The following is a 21,151-nucleotide window of genomic DNA, read 5'->3' as shown; positions in this document are numbered from 1 at the left end:
AGTGGAGAAATATTTTAACATAATTTTTAATTTTTCAATTACAGTTGATATACAATATTATATTAGTGTCAGGTGTACAATATAGTGATTAGACATTTACATACCTTACAAAGTGATCCTCTGATAAAACTGGTACAAACCCACCTGGTACCATAAATTATTATTACAATATTACTGACTATATTCCCTATGCTGTGATTTACATCTCCAAGGCTTTTTATAGCTGGCAATTTGCACATCTTTGTTTTAATATCTGGAGATACTATATTTTTTACTGTTTATTTATTACAGTTGTCCTAATTTTTACCCCTTTGACCCCTTCCACTCATCCCACCTCCACCCCCCACTCCCGCAGTCAATCCCCACATTGTTGTTCATGTCCCTGTGTCATTCATACATGTTCTTTGCCTAGTTCCTTCCCTTTCTTTCCACCATTCCCCCCTCCTCCCGCCCCTTTGGCAGCTGTCAGTCCGTTCCACGTTTCCATGTCTCTGGTTCTATTTTGCTCATTAGTTTATTTTGTTCATTAGATTCCTCTTCCAAGTGAGACCACATGGTATTTACCTTTCACCATCTGTCTCATTTCACTTACTATAATAGTCTCCAGTTCCATCCCTGTTTTCACTAAAGGTAGGAATTCCTTCTTTCTGCTGCATAGTATTCTATTGTGTAAATGCACTGCAGTTTTTTTAATGCACTCATGTACTGATGGGCACTTAGGCTGGATATTATCTTATCCAGCACTTTCCTACTGTAAATAGTGCTGCTATGAACATAGGGGTGCATAAATTCCTTTGAATTGGTGATTCGGGATTCTTGGGGTATATTCCCAGCACTGGAATCACTGGGTCCAAAGGCAGCTCCATTTTTGATATTTTGAGGAAATTCCACACTGTTTTCCACAGTGGCTGCACCAGTCTGCATTCCCACCCGCAGTGCACTAGGGTTCCCTCTTCTCCACATCCTCACCAGCACTTGTTGTTTGTTGATTTATTAATGATAGCCATTCTGACAGGTGTGAGGTGATATCTCATTGTGGTTTTAATTTGCATCTCTCTGATGGCTAGTGGTGTTGAGCATCTTTTCATATGTCTATGGGCCATCTGTATGTACTCCTTGGAGAAGTGTCTATTCACATCCTTGGCCCTTTTTTCACTTGGATTGTTTGTCTTCTGGTGTCGAGTTGTATAACTTCTTTATCTATTGTGGAGATAAAACCCTTGTCTTATGTATTGTTGGTAAATATGTTCTCCCATACAGCCGGTTCCCTGTTCACTCTGGCGATGATTTCTTTAGCTGTGCAGAAGCTTTTTTAAATTTGATGTAGTCCCGTTTGTTAATTTTTTCCTTTATTTCCCTTGCCCTAGGAGATATATTGCAAAAATATTGCTATGCAAGATACCTGAAATTTTACTGCCCATGTTTTACACTAGGATTTTTATGGTATCACGACTCATATTTAAGTCTTTTATTCATTTTGAGTTTATTCTGGTGTATGGTGTAAGTTGGTAGTCTAGTTTCATTTTTATGCATGGACCTGTCCAGTTCTCCCACCACCATTTATTGAAGACCATCCATTGTATGCTGTTGCCTCCTTTGTCAAATATTAATTTGACCAGAAAGACATGGCTTTACTTCTGGGCTCTCTATTCTGTTCTATTGATTTATATGTCTCTTCTTATGCTAGTACCAGGCTGTTTTGTTTACAATAGCCTTGCAATACAATTTGCTACCAGGTTTTGTGACCCCTCCTACTTTGTTCTTCCTCAAGATTGATGAGGTTATTCAGGGTCTTTTTTGGTTCCATATAAATTTTTCTTGTTCTGGGTCTGGGAAATGTGCCTTTGGAATTTTAATAGGAACTGTGTTGAATGTATAGATTGCTTTGGGTAGTATGGACATTTTAATGATGTTAATTCTTCCAATCTGTGAACAGGGTATGTGCTTCCACTTATTTGTATTTTCCTGAATTTCTTTCTTCATTGTTCTATAAGTTTTCCCTCCTTGGTTAAGTGTATTCCTATGCACTTTATATATATTTTTTTCTGTTGCAATAGTAATTGGGGTTTTTTTTTTGTTAGTTTTTCTTTCTGATAGTTAATTGTTGGCATACAAAAATACCATTGCTTTCTGAATATTGACTTTGTATCCCAATATTTTGCTAAATTCGTTTTTAGGTTGAGTAGTTTTTTGGTGGAGAATATAGGATTTTCTATGTATACTGTTATGTCATTGGCAAATAATGATAGTTTTACTTTCTCCTTTCCAAATAGATGCCTTTTATTTCTTTTTCTTGTCTGATTGCGGTGGCTAGAACTTCCCATACTATGTTGAATAAGAGTGGGGAAAGTAGACACCCTTGTCTTGTTCCTGAACTTATAGGAAAAGCTTTTAGTTTCTGCCCATTGATTATGACTCTGGCAGTAGCTTTTTCAAACATGGCCTTTATTATGTTGAGGTGTGCTCCCTACATTCCCACATTGTTGAGTGCTTTTTATTATAAATGGGTGCCAGATTTTATCAAATGCTTTTTCAGCATCTATTGGTATGATGATGTGATATTTATCTTTTATTTTGTTTATCTGGTGTAATATGTTTACTGGTTTGCAAATATTGTAGTATCCTTGCATCCGTGGATAAGTCCCAGTTGATTATGGTGTATGATCTTTTTAATGTATTGCTGGATCTAGGTTGCCAATGTTTTGTTGAGGATTTTAGCATCTATGTTTATCAGAGTTACTGGTCTGTAATTTTCTTCTTTGTTGTGTGTTTATCTGGTTTTGAAAATAGGATAATACAGCCTCATAAAAAGAGGTTGGTAGTTCCTTCTTCTTGAATTTTTTGCAGTAGTTTGAGAAAGATGGGATTTAGTTTTCTAAATGTTTGGTAAAATTCACCTGTGAATCCACTTAGTTCAGGGCTCTTTTTGTGCTAGAGTTTTTTGATTACTTCTTCAGTTTTGCTAGTTGTTATTGGTCTACTCAAGCTTTCTGCTTCTTCTTGCTTCAGTTTCGGAAGATTTTATGTTTCTAGAAATTTATCCATTTTGCTCAGGTTGTCCAGTTTCTTGGCATATAGTTGTTCATAGTAATTTCTCACAATCCTTTCTATTTCTGTGGTATCAGTTGTTACTTGTCCTTCATTTCTGATTTTATTTTTTGAGGGGTCCTCACTCTTTTTTTTCTTGATGAGTCCCCTTAAAGGTTTATCTTTACCATTTCTTGTTTATCTTTTCAAAGAACTAGCTCCTGGTTCATTGATCCTTTCAATTATTTTTTAGTCTCTATGTCATTTATTTCTGCTGTGATCTTAATTGTTTCCTTCCTTCTACTCTCTCTGGGGTTTGCTTGTTGTTGTTCCTCTAGTTGTTTTTTTTTTTAGATGTAGGGTTACGTTGTTTATTTGAGATTTTTCTATCATTTTTAGGTAGGCCTGTATTGCTATGAACTTCCTTCTCAGAACTGCCTTCACTGTGACTCATAGATTTTGGGCTGTTGTGTGTTCATTTTCATTTGTTTCCAGATACTTTTTGATTTCTTCCTTGACTTCATTGTTAACCCGTTCATTATTTAATACCATGTTATTCAGTCTCCATGTATTAGAATATATTTGAGTTTTTTGAGGTTCATTTCTAGTTTCAAGCAATAATGATGCAAGAAGATGCCTGATATGATTTAAATTTTCTTGAATTTCTTAAGGCTTGTTTTCTGTCCTACCATGATTTCTCTCTTTGAAAGTAATCCATTGAGTTTGAAAAGAATATATATTTTCCTTCTCTGGAGTGAAATGCTCTGTAAATATCAATTAAGTCCTTTGATTTAGAATGTCATTCAATGCCATAATGTATTTGTTTATTTTTTTGTTTGGATGATGTATCCATTGTTGACAGTGGGGAGCTAAAATCCCCTACAATGAATGTATTGCTGTGGATCTCTTTCTTAAAGTCCTCCAAAGTTTTCCTTATGTATTTAGGTGCTCCTATGTTGGGTGCATATGTTTACAAGGGTTATAATCTCTTGTTGGATTGATCCCTTAAGTATTATGTAGTAACTTTTGTTTCTTGTTATGGCCTTTGTTTCAAAGTCTATTTGGTCTGATATAAGTATTGCTACCCCTGCTTTTTTTTACATGTGTATTTGCTTGGAATATGTTTTTCCATTCCTTCATTTTCAGCCTGTGTATATCTTCTGTTCTGAGGTGGGTCTCTTGTAGACAGCATATACACAGGTTTTGTTTTCTTATCCATTCAGCCACCCTATATCTTTTTTTTTTAAATTTAATCTTTATTATATTTTTTCTATTACTATTTAGTTGCCTTATATTCCCTCCTCTCACCAATCACTACTCTATGGTCCATGCATATGCGCTTTTTCCTTTTTGCTCAATCCATCTACCCCATAGCCACACCACACAGCAGTCATCCTACTCTCCATCTATGAGTCTGTCCCCATTTTCCTTGTTAGTTCAGTTTGTTCATTAGATTCCACATATGAGCGAAACCACACAGTATTTGTTTTTCTCTGACAGGCTTATTTCACTTAGCATAATGGTCTCCAGGTCCATCCACATTGCCACAAAGGGTAAAATTTTCTTCTTTTTTACAGCTGAATAGTATAGCATTGTGTAAATGTCCCATAATTTTAGCCACTCATCTACTGAGGGACATTTGCTGCACTTCTATATCTTTGTGTTTGTAAATAATGCTGCAATGAACATAGGGGTGCTTATGTTTTTTTGAATTAATGTTTTGGGTCCCTTTGGATATATTCCCAGAAGTGGGACTGCTGGATCAAAAGGCAGATCCATTTATAATTTTTTGAGGTTCTCCATACTGCTTTCCACAGAGGCTGCACCAGTCTGCAGTCCCACCAACAATGCAAAGGGGTTCCCCTTTCTCTACATTCTTGCCAGCACTTGTCATTTGTTGATTTATTGATGATAGACATTCTGTCAGGTGTGAGATGACATCTCGTTATAGTTTTAATTTGCACTTCTCTGATGATTAGTGATGCTGAGAACCTTTTCATATGTCTATTGGTCATCTGTATGTCCTCTTTGGAAAAGTGTCTATTCAGGTCCTTTGCCTATTTTTTAATTGTGTGTGTGTGTGTGTGTGTGTGTGTGTGTGTGTGTGTGTGTTGAGTTTTGTAAGTTCTTTAAAAATGTTGGATATTAACCCCTTATCAGATGTATCAGTGAATATGTCCTCCAGTTCTGTGGGTTATCTTTTTATTTTGTTGATGATTTCCTTTGCTGTGCAAAAATGTTTTAGTTTGATGTAATCCCATTTGTTTATTTTTTCTTTTGTTTCTGTTCCCTGAGGAGACATATGCAATAAATATTGCTCCAAGCAATGTCTGTGATTTTGCTGCCTATGTATGATTTTTAAGGTTGTGGGTGTAACATTTAAGTCTTTGATCCATTTTGAATTTATTCTTGTGTGTGGTATAAGAGTTGGTCTAGTTTCATTTTTCTGCACATATCTGTCCAATTTTCCCAACCCTATTTATTGAATAAACTATCTTTAGCCCATTGTATGTGTTTGCTTCCTCTGTCAAATACTAATTGACTATACAGGTGTGGGCTTATTTCTGGGTTTCTCATTGATCTATGTATCATTTTTCTTTAGCTTACTATTTTCTTTCTTTTTTAAGATTTTATTTATTTGTTTCTAGAGAGAGGGGATGGGATGGAGGGAGAGAGAGAAACATCAGTGTGGGGTTGCCTCTTGTGTACCCCCTGATGGGGATCTGGCCCACAACCCAGGCAGGTGCCCTGACTGAGAATCGAACTGGCAACCCTTTGGTTTGCAGGCCAGCACTCAATCCACTGAGCCACACCAGCCAGGGCTATGTGTCTGTTTTTATGCCAGTATCATGCTGTTTAGATTACTATGGCCTTGTAGTATAGTTTGATATTAGGTAGTGTGATTCCTACACCTTTGTTCTTCTTTCCCAGGATCACTCTTGATATGTTAGGCCTTTCCTAGTTCCATATAAATTTTTGAAATATCTGTTTTGGTTCTGTGAAATATGTCTCTGGATTCTTGACAGGAATTGTGTGAAACTATAGATTGTTTTTGGTAGTATGGTCATTTTAATGATGTTAATTCTTCCTATCCATGAAGATAGTATGTGTTTCCACTTACTTGTATCTTCTTCAATTTCTTTCTTAAGTGTCTTATAATTTTCTGAGTAGAGGTCTTTTACATTCTTGGCTAAGTTTATTCCTAGGTATTTTATTCTTTTTGTAGCAATTGCAAATGGGATTGTTTTCTTTGTTTTCCTTAGTGTTTTTTATTGTTGTTCAATTAGAGTTGTCCCATTGTTCCCCAATTTCTTTCCTTTGCCCCACCCACCTTCTGCTCACTCAGTCAATCCCCACACTGTTGTCCATTACCATGGATCCTTTATACATTTTCCTGGACTAGACCCTCCCCCTTTTTCCCCCATTATCCCTCTCCCCCCACCACTCTGGTCATTTCCCTTTCTGTCAGTTTGTTATTGGCATATAAACATGCAACTGATTTTTGGGTATTAATTGTGTATCCTGCTCTGTTGCTGAATTCATTTATCAGTTCTAGTAGTTTCTTGGTGGAATCTTTGGGATTATCTATGTACACTACCATGTCACCTGCAAATAATGACAGTTTCACTTCTTCCTTTCCAATTTGGATGCCTTTTATTTCTTCTTGTCTGATTGCTGTGGCTAGGATTTCCAGTACTACGTTGAATAACGGAGGTGAAAGCACACATCTGTGTCTTGTTCCTGATCTTAAGGGGAATGCTTGTAGTTTTTGCCCTTTGAGTATGATGCTGTCAGTGGATTTGTCATATACAGCCTTTATTATGTTTAGGTATGTTCCCTCTAATCCCACTTTGCTGAGAGTTTTTATCGTAAATGGGTGCTGCATTTGATCCAATGATTTTTCTGCATGTATTGATATCATCATGTGGTTTTTATCCTTCATCTTGTTTATGTAACAATCACAATTATTGATTTGTGAATATTTTCCAACCTTGCATTCCTGGATTAAATCCAAATTGATCATGCTGTATGATCTTTTTCATGCACTGCTGTGTTCAGTTTGCTAATATTTTGTGAGTATTTTAGCATCTATGTTCATCAGGTATGTTGGCCTATAATTTACTTCTTTTGTAGTGTCTTTATCTGGTTTTGGAATTAGGATAAAGCTGGTCTCATGAAATGAATTAGGAAGTCTTCCCTCTTCTTGGCAGTTTTTGGAATACTTTGAGGATAGGTGTTAGTTCTTTGAATGTTTGGTAAAATTCACCTGCGAATCCATGCAGTTCATGGCTTTTGTATGCCAGGAGATTTTTTTTTTGATTACTGCTTAAGTATCACTAAGTTGTGATTGGTCTCTTCAGGCTTTCTGATTTTCTTGTTTCAGTTATTTATTTTTTGGATTTCTGTATTTTTTATTTTTTTATTTTAAAATCATGTTCATTATATTACAGTTGTCCCAATTTTCCTCCTTTGCCCTCCTCCACCCATCCCCCCCTCCACAGTCAATTCCCACTCTGTTGCCCATGTCCATGGGTCATTCATATATTTTCTTTGTTTAAACCCTTCTCCTTTTTTTCCACCATTGTCCTTCCCCATCCCCTCTGGTCACTTTCAGTCTCCTCCATGTTTCCATGCCTGTGGTTTATTTTCTTTGTTAGTTTATTTTGTTGAATAGGTTCCACTTATAGGTGGGATCATATGGTATTTGTCTTTTACCAACTGGCTTATTTCACTTAGCATAATATTCTTGAGTTCCATCCATGTTGCCACAAAAGGTAAGAGCTCTTTTTTTCTTTTATCTTTTTTATAAATGCAGATTTTATTTATTTATTTTATTGTATGTCAAAATCCATTATAAAATATTTAAAAAATTTAGATCCATTATAAAGTCTCAGCAATTAAAACAACATTACACCAACACAGAAATAATCAAATAGATCAATGAAATGAAATGAGTATTCTAGAAACAAATGTATATATCTAACAATGTAATATATGATTAAATTGATATTTCAAATCAATGGGGAAATTAACAGTTATTCAACAAATAAGGTGCATGGAACACTATTACCTGAAAAAAAAACAAATATAGAGCCTTATTTCACACATTATACAAATAATATTCAGGTGAGTTAAAAATCAATGTGTAAAAATCTAAGGAGTTTTAGGAGAAAATACAAAATAATATTTTTTTTACTGTGGAGTAAAATATTCAAACTCAGAAGCTATAATGTAAAATATTGATAATATGACTATATTAAACATTTAAGACTATACAGTAATATACATATTAGAAAAGTTAAAGGACAAGCAATAGAATAGGAGAGTATTAGCAACATATCTAAAATAACAGTGAATACTTTTTTATTTTTTAGGGCAAAAATTCTACAAACATTTAATAAAAAATGTATAAAGAATAACAAACAGTCATTTAAAGCTTTTTAAAAATAATAGAAATATACAAAATATAAGGAATATACAAAAGCAGGTTTCATTTCAACAAATAATCAAGTAACAAAATAGCACATCGTTGTCACATCAGATTAATAAGTACTCAAAATATTGGTAATATCAAGTATTGGTGACTGTGAAAGGAACTGGGTACTCATAGACTCTTTTTCTTCACCTTTTTAAAGCAGTCCTTTTTGCATATCTTGCACTGCTGGTTTGGTGGAATTGTATTTTGTTAACCTTCTTTTGACTAGGAAAGTCCTTATTTCATCTTCCATTTCAATGGAGAGCCTTGCTGGGTAGAGCAGTCTTGGTTGCAGGCCTTTGCTTTGCATGACTTGGAATATTTCTTGCCATTCCCTTCTGGCTTGTAGTGTTTCTGTTCAGAAGTCAGCTGCTAGCCGTACTGGGGCTCCCTCACATGTTACTACCTGTTTCTCCATTGCTGCCTTCAGGATTCTCTTTCTGTCTTTGATATTTACCATTTTCATGATGATGTGTCTTGGAGTGGTTCTCACTGGGTTCCTCTTGAACGGAACCCACTGTGCTTCCTGGACTTAAGTTAGGGAAGTTTTTCTTTCCTTAAGTTAGGGAAGTTTTCCATCATTACTTTTTCAACCAGTTTCTCTGCCTTCCTCCTCCTCTTCTTCTCCTTCTGGCATCCTTCTTATACGGATATTATTGTGTTTCAGGTTGTCCTGCATTTCCCTCAATGCCTCTTCATTCTTTTTGAGTCTTTTTCATTTTCTTGCTCTTTCTGGGAGCTTTTTTCTACCCTATCCTCCAGCTCGCTGATTCGATCCTTGGCTTCACCTAGCCTGCTTTTGATTCCTTCTACTGCGTTCTTCAATTCAGAAATTGTATTCTTCATTTCCTCTTGTGTCTTACTGATAGTTTCTATGTCCTTTTTCATGCTGACATAGTTTGCAGTAAGTTCCTCGTACTTTCCCTGTAGTTTTTGGTAATTCTCTCTTAGCTCACGGAGCTCATTGAGCTTCCTTAGAACTCTTGTTTGAACTCAATATCTGATATTTGACTTGCCTCTATTACATTTAGTTCTCTTTCTGGGGATTCCTCCTTTCCCTTCGACTGGGGGGTGTTTCTTTGTCTTCCCATTATTTGTGAGACTCTTCTTGTTTGCTTCTGCTTTTTAAATTGGTCTGTCTTGATTTCCCTACTTTGTGGTGTGAACTTCTGTGGTAGGAGACCGCTCTGGATCTGCCTCTGAAGATGTCAGATGTTGACCCTGTCTGAGCTTAGGCAGTTTGTTCGGGACTTCCAGGAATCTACTGTCTGTGGCTGGCTCCTTCGGTTGTTAATCTTGGATTGTTCTGTTTATCGTTATGTAGTGTCCTTCTTTGTCTCTTACTGTAGACTTCATGTAAAGTCTATTTTGTCGGAAATAAGTACAGGGACCCAGCTTTTTTTTCCCCCCTGCCCATTTGCATGAAGTACTATTTTTCATCCCTTTCGTTTTAGTCCGTGTGTATCTTTCAATCTGAGATGGGTCTCTTGGAGGCACCATACATATGGGCCGTGTTTTCATATTCATTCGGCTATGCTATGTCTTTTGGTTGGAGCATTTAAGCCATTTACATTTGAGGTGACTATTGATAATACACACGTAGTGCCACTTTATTGTTAAGACTGTTTTCCTCTTTTTCTTTCTTTCTCTTTCTTTCTCCTTTTCTTGTTCTTCTTCTTCTTAAAGCAAGGCCTTTAACACTTGTTGCAGTATTGGCTTCGTATTAACAAACTCCTTTTGCTTTTTCTTATCTGGGAAGCTCCTTATTTCTCCTTCAACTTTAAATGACAGCCTTGCTGGGGAGTGAAGCCTTGGTTGTAGGTCCTTGCTTTTCATTACCTTGAATATTTCACACCACTCCCTTCTGGCCTGAAATGTTTCTGCTGAGAAATCAGATGACCGTCTAATTGGTGCTCCATTGTAAGTAACTACCTGCTCTTTCTCTTGCGGCTTTTAGGATTCTCTCCTTGTCTTCAAGCCTTGTCATTTTAATTATGATGTGTCTCGGTGTAGGGATCTTTTAGTTCAACTTGTTCGTGACTCTCTGAGCTTCCTGCACTTGTATGTCTTTGTCCGTCACCAGATTAGGGAAGTTCTCGGTCACTATTTCTTCAAATAGGTTCTCAATCCCTTGTTCACTCTCTTCTCCTTCTGGTATTCCCATGATGCAGAGGTTGTTACACTTCATGTTGTCCAAAATGCTTCTTAAGCTCTCCTCATCTTTTATAAATTCTTTTTTCTTTTTCTGTTCTTCCTGCATGTTTTTTTCCTACCTTGTTTTCCAAATCACTGATGCAATCCTCTGCTTTATCTAACCTACTGTTTATTCCTTCCAGTGTATCATTTATTTTAGATGTTGCCTTCTTTTTTTCTGACTGGTCCTTTTTTCTGGTTTCTGTATCTTTGTTCATGCTGTTGGGTATCCTTAAAACCATTACTGTAAACTCTCTATCTGATAAATTGCTTGCCTCGATTTCATCTAGCTCTTCTGGAGAATTCTCCTGTTCTTTCATTTGAGTTCTGTTTCTTTGTCTTCCCATTTTCTTTGCTTCTTTGTATTTGTTTCTGTGTATGAGGTAGATCTGCAAAGACTCCAGTGTAGGTCTGTGTTAGACGCTTCTTGCGACCGGCCCTGGTCAACCTGTTTGGAGCTATCAGTGATCCAGAGCTTGTGGCTCCCTCTGCTGGGCCTGTTTGTGTGCCAAAAGAACAAGGCTGTGTACCAAGGCTGCAAGGCCAGCTTTTATCTGCACGAGGCCTGGGAGAGGGTCAGCTGAAGTCTCATAGAGCTCCCACAGATCTGCCGTAGTTGTTAAACTAATCAGTGATATAGCTTCATCTGTACTCAGGAGCAGGGGTTAAGCTCCACAGGGTAGGGCAGAGTAATTCCTCGGGGCAGGGATATTGCTTCCCCTCAGGCTGATGCCATTCAGAGAGCAGTGCTCCACCTGAGAAAGATGGCTTCTCCAGTATGGAGAACGACTCAGCACAGGGATCCTGGCAGCTGTTTCTTCAATTCCCTTCTGAGAGCTACCAATCCCAGACTCTTCTCAAGTATCTCCAGTCCACTCTGCCCTCCCTCTGCTGGATAGAGCCCAGGGTATGTGGCTCCAAAGGAAATTTTGTACATTGGTCCTTTAAGAGGCTCTCTGTGTATCCAGCTGTCTCTCCCTGGCAGACAGAAACTCTTTTGCTTTTCACAGCTGGATGTTCTTTTCCAGCTCTGGTGCTGTAGGCTGGGGAGCTCTAATTGGGATTTAGATCCCACTCTTCTGAGTGGGGACCCCTCCAGCTGCTGAAATAGCCCTCTTGATCTTCAGCTGCCACCCTTGGGAGCCCAGTTAGCTCTCTCACACCTCTTCCACACTCCTTACCAGTCATGTTGTGGTGAAGTGGTTCTTCTTTGTATCTGTGGCTATTATGTTTCTTTTCATCTAGTGTTCAGTTGTTTATTCAGGACGATTTGTCTATAATTCAGTTGTAATTCCAGATTGGTCTTTGGGGGAGGTTAATGAAGCTTCCACTCACTCTTCTCCCTTCTTGGATCTTATCCTACCCTATGTCTTTTGATTGGAGGATTTAATATATTTATATTTAATGTTATTATTAATAGGCATTTATTCATTGCAATTTTTTTCCTCTTTGTAACTGTGTTACTTGTGCTGTTCCTGTATTTCTTCATCTTCTTAAAGCAGTCCCTTTAGCATCTCTTGCAATGGTGGTTGGTGGAGATGTACTTTTTATTATTATTATTATTTTGGTCTCAGAAGCTCCTCATTTTGCCTTCCATTTTAAATGAGAGCCTTGCTGGGTAGAGTAGTCTTGGTTGCAGGTTTTGCTTTTCATTACTTGGAATATTTCATGCCATTCCTTTCTGGCTTGTAATAGTTCTCTTGAGAAATCAGCTAATTGTTTTATCAGAGCTCCCTTATATGTTACTAGCTGTTTCTCCCTTGCTGCCTTTAAAGTTCTCCCTTTGTCTTTAAATTTTGCCATTTAAATTATGATGTGTCTTGGAGTGAGCCTCTTTGGGTTTATCTTGCTTGGGGTCCTCTGTGCTTCGTGAACTTGCGTGACTTTCCCCCTCTCCAAATTAGGGAAGTTTTCTGTCATTAGTTTTTTCACACAGGTTTCCTATTCCTTGCTCTTTTTCTTCTCCTTCCATTATCCCTATGATGTGAATATTGTTACATTTCACGTTGCCCAAAAACTCCTTTAAACTTTCCTTATTCTTTTTTGAGTCTTTTTTCATTTTGTTGCTCTGACTGGGTGGCTTTTTATCTACATTGTCTTCCAACTCATTGATTCAAGCCCCTCCTTCATCTAGCCTACTTTTAATTCCTTGTAGTGTATTCTTCATTTCATCCTGGTTCTTAATCATAGTTTCTATGTTTTTTCCCCATGCTGATGTAGTTTCCACTAAGTTCCTTGTAGCTCCTATAATGTTCCTTATAGTTCTCACTGAGTTCCTTGATAATTTTTATAACCATTACTTTGAACTCCATGTCTGATAAATTGCTTGCCTCAATTTCACTTTGCACTCTTTCTGGGGATTCCTCCTTTCCTTTTGATTGGGGGTTGTTTCTTTGTCTCCCTATTTTTAGTTGACTTTTTTTTGTTTATTTCTGCATATTAGATTTATCTGCTTTGACTCCCTGTCTTCATGTTGTGATCTCCTGTGGTAGGAGACCTGTGGGACTCAGTGGTACATTCTCCTTGATTACCTGATCTGGATGCTCTTGGGATACCCTTTATTTTAGTGTACTTGGGCTCTCTTGTTGTAGTGGGTGTTTGTTGTTGTTGGCTCATTTGTTAGTGGGTTTTCTCCTCCAACTGGCTGACTTAGAGTCATAACTCCCTCCACATCTTGTATGCTGTTGTAGAGGAACTGCCAGAACAAAGGAAAACAATCCAGTAAACAAACTCCACGCCAGCAAAAATACCCACCAACCACAACCACAGTATCAATAACAAATAAGCAAATATTAAGTAAAGTGGAAAGAGAATATATATAAGAAAAGAAAAATGAAAATGACAAGAGTAGGGAATAGAAAGAAAGTGAGAAGGGAGACAATAAAATTTACAACATAAATTAAAAAAGGGAGGGAATAATGAAAAATGGTATAGGAAAAGGGAAGAGTACAATATGAGGATTGAAATAAAGTTATAAAGTAAAAAAATAGGAACAGATTTAAAGAAAACAACCACGGAAGCAGTATTTACAACAAATGAGCAAAGATAATAAAGGTGGAAAGAGAATAAAAATATTATAGAAAGAAAAAGGAAAAAATTATTTTGAGAGGATGGGGGAGGAGAAATATTGAACATCTAGGAATAAAATTGAAGAAATGCCACATCAACCATAATATCAATGACAAATGAGAAAGGAAATACGGATATTATAAGAAAGGGGAAAATAATGTAAAATGACTAATGGAAAGAAAAATGGTTTTCAGAGGATGGAGGGATGAGAAATAGTAATAGTGAGGACTAGAAACAAGGCATAGAAAGGGAAAAATAAAATTTAAAACAAAAATAAGAAAGGGAAGAAATAAGGCAAAATGGAGTAAGAGAAGGGAAGAGTAAAATATGAGATTTGAAATAAAATCAAAATAAAAAATAGTGAAATAATAGGAACAAAATTAAAGAAAATGTTAAAGCGCTATGCAGGAGAAATAATAACGCAAATAATGAAAAATAACAAGGCAGAACTTCTCTCAGCAGAGTTGAGTGTTTGCCTACTGTTTTCTCTTTCTGGATCTGTCTCTGGTAATGTCAGATGGTGTCCCAGTCTAGCTTTAGGCAGTCTGTTTGAAGCTACAAGTGATCCACAGTCTGTGGCTGTCTCCTTCAGGCTTGGCTGGTCCTTGCAGTTCTGCTCTGCTGGCTTTTATCAGAATAAGGCCAAAGGGTAGTTCATCTAATGTCTAACAACACCATATGTACCACCTCTACCTGCCTCTAGAGGGGGCTTCTTGTGTGATTGGGAAGGTATGTTCCCTGGGTCTCCCCTCACAGGCACTGTTCAGTCTTCAGGGAAGATGGTGGGTATATTCTTCCACCCTGGCTGCACATGTCTGGGTCTGTCCCAGATTATTTCCAATAATGTGTAGTTTCTGATGAATTATCTGTCCATTTCATGTGAGGCACAAATCTGTGTAAAAGGGTCAGCTCTTCTCTGCTTGGTGCTGATGGCACCTCTGTGTGCAAGTCGAGGCTGGGCAGGGCCCTAAATACTCCTTGCTGCATCAATTTCTAATCTCTCTGCTCTGCTTGTTTCAGTGATATAGAGCTGGAGGAATCCACATAGCTTGTTGCACCTGATAAAAGTTCAGAAAGGGCTCTTTCAGAGATTGTCTTTCTTTCCCCTGCAGATATGTGCCTGGTAGTGGGTTCTTGAGCCTGGCCTAACTGTTCTGCAGAGTTTGCAATCATGCAGGTAGGGATTGGGCACCCCTTCCTCTTTCCAGAGGTTTGTAGTCCATGGTTGAGGGGACATGCCTCACTGTAAAGAATCTCAGGTGCTCAACTCTTGCTAGTCTAGCTCCTAGCCCACTGCTCTCATAGGAGATTCAGACCTGAACTCTCCATTCTGCACAGCCCCCCACTTGCCAGCCATGCTGGGTGTGCCCCACAATCCTTTTGCCATGCAGATTTCTTATCTTCCTGCCCAGCTGGATTCAGTGGGAAAAAACTGTGGTTTCAGTCTGGTTTCTTTTCTGGCAGGGCAGCTGTGCATGTGCATGGGGTCTCTGCCCAGCCATGCTTCAGCTCCCCTTTTAAAAAGTCTCTATGTTGCACCCACACCACAGTGCCTCATCACTAACCAGATCTCCGTGCACTCCACCTCCCCGCCCCCAAAAATGTCTCTCTCAGTCAGGGTTGGCTGCAGCCTGCCAGTGCCTCCGACAGTGTTAGGAGACAGAATCTCTCGCTGGAACTCTCCCAGTTGGTGCTGTAGCTATGGACATGCTGCTCACTGTGTGTGTGCAGCCTGAGTTTTCCAGACTTCATATATCCTCCCAAGTCTCTCCTGATTAGGGTTGGGGGTTCCCTGTGCAGCACCTGGGCCCCCCATTCTGGGAGCAGAAGGAACAACTAAGATGTGTTTTCTGTCTGTCCTCTCCTCTGCTGCAGGTGCCTTACACAGGGTACTTCCCCCTTCAACTTATAAAATCTCTTACCAGATGGTTGAAAGCATGCTCTGTACTCCTTTGCTTCAAAAAATCATATCAATTCAGGTCCCTTGTCGGAAAATCAGCTGAAAATTCGTGCTAGGGGAGCAAGCAAGTGGACTCAGTTTCCACCTACTCAGCTGCCATCTTTGAGTCTCACAATTTGTAGGTCTTAATCCCTTCATATTTCCCTCCTTTCACCCCCAAAATGGAGAAATCTTTAAATACTTAGGGTTTTGGGTGAAGTACCTAGAAAAATAGTGCTTCAGTAGAGGACAATATTAACATGCTGTTCTGATCTGTAGGGAAAAAAATTGAAGATAAAATTACCTGCCAATCCAGGAAATTTCTCCATCAATGGAGAAAAAAAAGAAAAGTGTTTCATTATTGATAAGCATTAAAACAGACTGTGATGAATTATAGGCAATCTGCTAATAAGATTGCAAAGAACAGAAATAAATCCTAAATGAATGATAAGTTGTCCCTCTGTAACAGGACTTAAAACATTAATTAATATACATTATTTCATAGTTCATCCTAAATTCACCTGGTAATTGGAGTAGCCACCTGTCTAGTTAATTGTTTTTATGTGAAGGAAAAATAAAATTTCTCATATCTCTATGACAAGCTGGTGTTTACAGCTTAGAGTAAGGTACCTAGCTAAGCTCCTAGCATGACATCTTCCTTGATATTTACATTTCAAACAGATGGCTCTCAGTCTCTTAAGAAATAAAATTTTGGATTATAAGGCTATCAAGAGGATTATTTAATCTTTAAAAATATTTACATATGTGCTAAAGGGACAGATGAAGGATTCATAAAGACTAGGTTTCTCAAGGAACTACTCTAAGAAAAGGGAAGAAGAAACTGCCTCTTTCTTTTTTTGCAACAGAGAAAGTTCAACTTCATTTTTATTTATCTTTTCAGATTCTACTTTTCAAAGATTAAAAGCAAGTCTCAAAAGGATCAAACTCTTTCCAAGTAACTTAATGGCATCAAAGAAACAGCTAAAAAGTATTAAAAGAAATACAGAAAATTTAGTGCCAAACAACATAAAATTCACAATGTTTGGCATCCAATAAAAAATTACAGGCATGCAAAGAAGCAGGAAAATATGACTCATGATAAGACAAATATAATCAATAGAAAAATACCCAGGAATGGAACAGATTAACAGAGTTAGTATACAAGGCCATTAAAACAACTGTTATAATTAGTATATTCTACATATGTAGAGAAATGGATAAGTATGTTAAGGAGAGAAATGGAAGATGTAAATCAAGATTCACATTGAATTTGTAGAGATGAAAATCTATGTCTCTGATGTATAATACACTAGATGAATTAAGAACAGATTAGGCACTTCAACAAAAAAGATTAGTGAATTTGAGAACATACTGGTGAAAATTATTAAAAAAAACAGGAAAAGTCTGAAAATAAATGAACAGGAAATTAATGAGTTGTGGGAAGATCACAAGTAGCCTAATACACGTATGATCTCTAGGAGAGGAGAGAGCAAAGAAAAATTATTAGGATAAATAATGGCTAAAATTTTCCCAGATATGATAAATATATAAACACACAAATCTAAAAATTAAAAAAAAAACCTCAATGGACTCTAAGCATAAGAAACATAAAGAAAATTACAAGGCATGTTACAATCAAATTGCTCAAAAAACAGTGATAAAGAAAAAAAATTAAGAAGAGACCAGAAAAATACACCTTATATACATAGGAATAAATATGAAAATGATATATATTCTTACTAGAGGCCATGTAAGTCAGAAAACAGTGAAACAGCATCTATAGGGGACTGAAAATAAGACTGCCAATCTATAATTCTATATGCAGCAAAAATATTTTCAAAAAGAAGAAAAAATGCAAGAGAATCAAGATGGCAGAGGAGTGAGTGGAAGTCACACTAACTTCCTCCCAGGACCAATCTGGAATTCCAACTAAATTTTGGAGAAATCACCTGGAACTAACAACAGAACAATAGTGAGAGAGTAGCCTTATAACCTTGGACAGACAGAAGAGTCAGCTTTAGCACAACCTAACTGGTAAGGAGTGCAGTAGAGACTCAAGAAAGATGGTGGGGCACCCATGGTGGAAGCACCAGAAGAATATTGAAAGGGCCAGTTGGATCCCCCTGAAAAGACTGGGGCTGAAATCATAAGCAGGGATCTCTAGCCTACAGCACTAGAGCCCAAAAAGTACACAGAAACAGCCAGCTGCAAAAAGCGGCAGGGTTTCTTTCTGCAAGAGACAGGAGGCTGGAGACAAAGAGCTGATTAAAGGGCCAACACATAAAGCCACTTACCCTGGTCTCTGGCAAAAGTGGGGGCAGAGTGGGCTGGAGACACCTGGGGAGAAATGGGGGAAGGAAACTTTAGGGGGAGAACTGAGAGAGTGGCAGGGGGGATCCTACTGCTGACTCCTCCCCCATATGGCAGCAGCCATCTTCCTCAGGCAAACCACTCCTCTGAGCGGTAACAGTGTGAGAGGACACAATAGTTCCGCCCCCAGGAGGGACTGACTCTGCCGTGGCCCGGTGGTGCTAAAGCCTGACTGATGAGTATAGAGTGGAAGCCACAGATAGTAGATCCCTGGCTAAAGGGGGCGCAGAGTGGTCTAGAGACACTTGAGGAGAGACTGGAGATGGTGGCTTTGGGGAGAGAACAGAGAGAGTAGCTGGTGGGATCCCAATGCTGACACCTCCCTCATGTGGCAGCAGCCATCTGGCTCTGGCAGATCACTTCCCTGAGAGGACTGAATAACCCTGCCCCCAGGAGGGACTCTGCCCCATCCTGTGAAGCAGAAGATCGAATCAGTGAGCTGTAGGACAAGGTATAAAAAAAGCTCCCACAAAGAGCAAGAAAATGAAAAAAGACTAAAAAAGAATGAAGAGGCATTTAGGGAAATACAGGACAACCTGAAACAAAACAATATACATATAATAAGGATACCAGAAGGAGAAGAAGAGGAGACAGGGATACAGAACCTGTTTGCAAAAGTCATGATGGAAAACTTCCCTAACTTAAGGAGAGAAAAAGTCACACAAGTCCAGGAAGCACAAGGGTTCCATTCAAGAGGAACCTAATGAGACCCACTCCAAGACACATCATCATTAAAATGGCAAATATCAAAGACAAAGAAAGAATCCTAAAGGCAGCAAGGGAGAAACAGGTAGTAACATATAAGGGAGCCCTGGTACGGCTAGCAGCTGACTTCTGAACAGAAACACTACAAGCCAGAAGGGAATGGCAAGAAATATTCCAAGTCATACAAAGCAAAGGCCTGAAACCAAGACTGCTCTACCCAGCAAGGTTCTCAATTAAAATGGAGGGTGAAATAAGGAGTTTTCCAGACAAAAGAAGGCTAAAGGAATACACCTCCTGCAAGCCAGCATTGCAAAATATGCTAAAAGGACTGCTTTAAGAAGATGAAGAAAAAGAGTCTATGAATACCGAGTTCCTTTCATGGTCACCAATAGTTGATATTACGGTATTTTTAATATTTATTAATCTGATTGTGACAATGATGTGTTTTTTTAAGTTGTTCCTTTATTATTTGTTGAAACTAAACCTATTTCTGTATATTTCTTGCCTATTTCTATTATTCTTAAAAAGCTTTAGATGACTTTTTGGTATTCTTTATCTATTTTTTGGCCAATTGTTTGTAGAATTTTTCCCTAAAAAAAACTATTAACTATTTTTTAGATGTGTTGCAAATACTTTCCTGTTCTATTACTTGTCCTTTAACTTTTTAAATATGTTTATTACTAGTGTATAGTCTTAAATGTTTAATATAGTCATATTGTCAATATTTTACATTATAGCTTCTGGGTTTTAATATTTTACCCCACGGTAAGAAAAATATTACTTTGTATTTTCTCCTAAAACTCCTTATATTTTACACATTGATTTTTAACTCAACTGAATATTGTTTGTATAGTGTGTGAAATAGGGCTCTATATTTGTTTTATTTCAGGTAATAATGTTCCATGCACCTTATTTGTTGAATAAGTGTTAATTTCCCCATTGATCTGAAATATCAGTTTAATCATATATTACATTTTAGACAGATATATACATTTGTTTCTAGAATGCTCATTATATTTCATTGATCTACTTGATCATTTCTGTGCTGGTGTCATGTTGTTTTAAGTGCTGACACTTTATAATGGATATAATTTTTAAAATATTTTATAATTAATCTTGACATTAAAATAATAAATAAGTAAAATAAATCTGCACTTAAAAGAAAAAGAAAGAAAGGAGTAACTCCTATCTTTTGTGACATCATGGATGGAACTGGAGAATATTCTGCTAAGTGAATGAAGCCAGTCGGTGAAAGACAAATACCATATGATCTCACCTATAAGTGAAATCTAGTCAACAAAATAAACTGACAAACAAAACAAACCACCAGCATGGAAACATGGAGGAGACTGAAAGTGATCAGAGGGGATGGGGAAGGAGGACAATGGTGGAAAGGAGGAGACTGGACTAAACAAAGAACATGTATGAATGACCCATGGACATGGACAACAGAGTGGGAATTGACTGTGGGAGAGGGGTCAGGGTGGGATGGGTGGAGAAGGGTAAAGAGGGAAAAATTGAGACAACTGTAATAGAATAAACAATAAAAAAGAAGAAAAAAGTCAGACTTTTTCAGATATGCGGAGCTGAAATAACATATCACTAATGGATAAGAACTATAAGATATGCTAAGGGAATTCTTTCAGGCAGCAAGAAAATACCAGGTGGAAACCTGGATCTACATAAAGAAATGAAGAGATTGAAAAAAAGAAAAAGAAAAGAAGAAAAAGGAAATTATGTGGGTAACTATAGTTTCTTTTCTTATTTTAAAACTCACTTGTATAGTTAATTGACAGTTTAAAGCAAAAAATAGTAACAATTTATTATGGGGTTTATAACATATGTAGAAACAAAATTTATGAAGACAATCACATAAAGCCTAGGAGAGGAAACACGGAAGGACATTGTTGTAAGGTTTTTTATACTATATGTGAAATGTTGCAATATTTCCTGAAGTTTGGTTGGGATAAGTTAGAGATATATACTGTAAATCCTGAAACAATAACTAAAGTAATGTAACCCAAGTTATATCTAATAAACCAAAAAGGATATAACGTAGTGCTCACTTCGGCAGCACATATACTAAAATTGGAATGATGCAGAGAAGATTAGCATGGCCCCTACGCGATGACATGCAAATTCGTGAAGCATTGCATATTTTTACCCTTTGTGACAGCATGGATGGAACTGGAGAGCATTATGCTAAGTGAAATAAGCCAGGGGGTGAAAGACAAATACCATGTGATCTCACCTATAAGTGGAACCTAATCAACCAAACAAAAAAGCAAGCAAAATAGAACCAGAGACATGGACATAAAGAACAAACTGACAGTGACCAGGGGGGAGGGGAGAGGGAGATAACTGGGAAAAGA

At 37.6% G+C, this 21,151-nt stretch overlaps 1 non-coding gene across 1 annotated transcript; it reads left to right on the top strand.

The window, feature by feature from the left end:
* The first annotated feature begins 20,837 nt into the window (after positions 1-20,837).
* Positions 20,838-20,941, top strand: LOC129065302 (U6 spliceosomal RNA). The gene has a single exon (XR_008528567.1). It is a non-coding gene; the product is annotated as a U6 spliceosomal RNA (small nuclear RNA).
* Positions 20,942-21,151: the final 210 nt, after the last annotated feature.

The sequence above is a fragment of the Pteronotus mesoamericanus genome, unplaced genomic scaffold, assembly GCF_021234165.1.
Source record: "Pteronotus mesoamericanus isolate MK-2021 breed Mesoamerican mustached bat unplaced genomic scaffold, CSHL_Meso_final contig_173, whole genome shotgun sequence".
NCBI lineage: Eukaryota > Metazoa > Chordata > Mammalia > Chiroptera > Mormoopidae > Pteronotus > Pteronotus mesoamericanus.
The sequence above is the reverse complement of the archived record's forward strand: the minus strand, read 5'-3'. Positions and strand labels throughout refer to the sequence as shown.